Source organism: Octodon degus, unplaced genomic scaffold (assembly GCF_000260255.1).
Source record: "Octodon degus isolate 3935 unplaced genomic scaffold, OctDeg1.0 scaffold00157, whole genome shotgun sequence".
Classification (NCBI taxonomy): domain Eukaryota; kingdom Metazoa; phylum Chordata; class Mammalia; order Rodentia; family Octodontidae; genus Octodon; species Octodon degus.
Genome location: NW_004524733.1, coordinates 2926909 through 2930629, shown reverse-complemented (window position 1 = coordinate 2930629; position 3721 = coordinate 2926909).

The following is a 3721-nucleotide window of genomic DNA, read 5'->3' as shown; positions in this document are numbered from 1 at the left end:
CTGGCATGTGGCGCTGGGGGATCGAACCGCGGTCCCTGATGCTTTGCTAAGCTTGTTCTAAGTAGGTGCTTTAGACCACTGAGCCATCTCTCCAGCCCTCTCTGTCTCTCTCTGTCTCTCTCTGTCTCTCTGTCTCTCTGTCTCTCTCTGTGTGTGTCTCTATCTTTTACTGTCTCCATCTCTGATTGTCAATATTTGTTTATATGATAAAAATTTCCTTAGTGGATGCAGGCTTTTAACAAAATTTTAAATTCCTGACCTAAAGCATGAAAGAAGCAAAAAAAAAATTAGTTTTTGAAAAATCACACAAAATTAAAATTTAAAAGAAATGCTTTTTGCAGCTCTTCTTTTCCTCTAATTTTTGGTCTGCAAACTTAAGTTGATAACCTTCCAGAAGAGAAGCTTAATGATATTATTACCCTATAACATAGGCAGTTGAGCTTAACCTCATTATCTGTCTGAATATCAAACATCTTAACATGGAACAGGTATTTTCCGTCAACTACTGATATGTTAAACTTAAAATCACTATAGAATGTGAAGAAAAAACATTAAAAAATAAGACGATATTTAAAAAACAGGAATAAACAATTACATATTATTACACAGAAATTTAGAAATCTAACCATATACAGAATTTTTTCTTGTCTGTTGTTTTCTTTATTTTTCCCCATAATTTTATTGATAAACAAATAGCAATGAGACAGTTTCAAATCAAATTGGTAAGATAGTTTCAATAATTAACACATTGCATACATTCTTCCTAGTGGTAAATTGCTGTACAATATGTGGACATGATTTCCTATTTACAAACACCATTAGAACAAATCACTCTATTCATCAAGAGAATGTAACTATATATCTATCCTAGCCATTTAGAATACACAGACACAAAATGGAAATTCATCTGTATACTCTTTTTTTGTTAAGTTCCGTTATTTGAATATTATAGTTGTGTAAACTCAGCAAAATATTCTGAAAGAGTCCAGTAGCCCATAATAATATTGGGTCATCTGCTTGACTGGCAATGTCAGAAATTCTTGACCTGAGTCCCCTGTAGCTCAACATAACAGCATGGCTTTCCTTCTTATATTTCATTTTTATACTTTTCTGCTGGATGGTTAAGACCAAGGTAAAGCAGGACATATGCAACAAAAGTTGCAGCTTTTGGGTCTGAGAAGGTCAGTGAAATCCACTCAGGATTTATCCTGAGATCCTGTACCTCAGATTGTAGAACCTTTGTCAGTGTCAGGCATGTGGATGAGTCACGGCCATTGCTTGGCCAATGTGCTCTCTGTGAAAGTCTGAGAGAATGTTTTCTCTCCATATGACTCTCCTTAGGCACACTCTACATCATCGATCACTTTCCTTTTTGTCCCCATAATCCCCTTGATGAGAAACTTTGGGACACTACTGAGTTACATGACGTTATAGTAAAAGTTCTCATATGTCCTGAGTCTTAATTGACCTTGGAAGGCTAGGGCCAAAATGTTGGCTTTCCTTGCAGCCCTCCTTTTTCTCTAATTTTGGTATGCAAACTTAGGTTGTTGACCATCCAGAAGAGAAGCTTATTGTTATTACCATACAACGTAGGCTGTTAAGCTTAACCTCACTATCTGTCTACATATCAAACATTTTAGGCATAATATGGAACAGGTATTTTTCATCAAGTATTGATGTTGAACTTTAAGTCCCCACAGAATATGATAAAAAATTTAAAAATTAGAATATATTTTAAAAATAGGCATAAAGAATTATATACTTCTTATGTTTACACATAAGTCCAAAAATCTCACCATATACAACCTTAAAGCAGGACAGTCCCACAATATTCCTTTTCCTATCTCTTGCTTTCATTCACCACCCTCTTCTTTTTGAACAACCATCTACCCGCGAGACATAGCAGCAACTGGCATGTCATGACAAGCAGCCCATATTCAGAAGACCAGAATGACAGGCATTCCAAACATGAAACTACTATTACAGATTACCATCTGCAGTGCAGTAGCTGAAAGGACAGCGAACATTTTGGCCCTAGTCCTTCAAGTTCAGTGAGGACTCAGGACATAAGGGAACCTGTACTGTAACATCCCGTAATTCAGTGGTGTCCCAAATTTTCTGATCAAGGAAATTATGGGGACACAGAGGAAAGTGATCAATGATGTAGAGTATGCCTAAGGAGAGTCACCTGGAGAGAAAACATTCTCTCAGGATTTCACAGTGAGCAAATTAGTCAAGCAGTGGCTGTGACTCATCCATATGGCTGACACTGACAAAGGATCTACAAACTATGGTACAAAGTTACAGTATAATTCTTAAGGGGACTTGACTGACCTTGTCAAATGCAAAAGTTACATTTCTTGTTATATAGTTCTTGCTTTATCTTGGTCTAAACCATCCAGCAGAAAAGCTTAAAAATGAGGTATAAGAAGTAAAGCCATATTAATATGCTGAGCTGTAAAAGGCTCAAGTCAACAACTTTTGACATAGCCAGTCCTATGGATAACCCACTACTCTTGTGGACTACTAGACTGGACTATATTGGATTATATTTCTCAATTCACACATCTACAATATTTAAATGGCAATGAATACATACCTCTGACAAAACTAAATCAAAAAAGTGGATATAAGTGAAGGACCATTTTGTATCTGTATATTCAAAATAGTTAAGATAGATATATAGCTAGTTTCTCTTAATCCAATGAATAGAAAGGTTTGTACTAATAGTGTTTGTGGAAGTACTACAAAGATAACAACATGCAATGCATTAATCATTGAAACTGATCTAGTAATCAGTTTTGAAACTGTCTCATTGCTATTTGTTTCTCAATAAAATTAATATAAAAAAATTTAAAAATGCTTTTTATATAGCAGTTAAACATTTAAAATGGAAAATTAAAATGATAGAAAACATGATACAATTTACATATTAAGTTAAGCTTTCTGCTTTTGAGAATTCTGTCATATCTCTAAAAAATGCAATATAAGATTATCTCTTGAAGGTTGTCAATTTGAGGCAATCATAGCCACCAGGTACTTATTCTTTCAATCAAAACAAAAGAACCACCTAAAGGAGGCAAAGAAAGGATCAGGAATAATATTTGACTCTAGTCACAGGTCTTTTTTTAAGTTCTTACTCGATGTTATTTCATGATGATTTATGTTCTACAAAGTGAGGCTAAAAAGAATTGGGGAGTTCTGAAATAATAACAATAAAAAGGAAACAGTATTAATTTATTTCTTTAAGACACATTTTCTTTTATTATTCTGTGGCTGTACATTTCAATTAAGAAAAGTACTGAATTTTATAGCACCATATCTAACAGTGACAGAAATAACAAAAAGTGAGTAATTGAGATTTTGAAGGAGACTAATGAGTTAAATATATTGTCACAGATATTACTGTTTGCTACACATTGTTAATAGTATTGCTTTATTATTTCATAGATATTTTATAAAACACTTAAATGATGAACCATAAAACTAGTGGAACACAAAGATATAGAAAGCCTATAAGGGACATCAAAATGATATTCCTTTTTTATTTTTAAAAGATACATAATAGGGCTGGTGAGATGGCTCAGTGGTCTAAAGCACCTACTTAGAACAAGCTTAGCAAAGCACAGGAACTGCGGTTCAATCCCCCAGCACTACATGCCAGCCAGCCCCGCCTCCTGGTGGTCTGAGCTGGCCACACACACACACACACACACACACA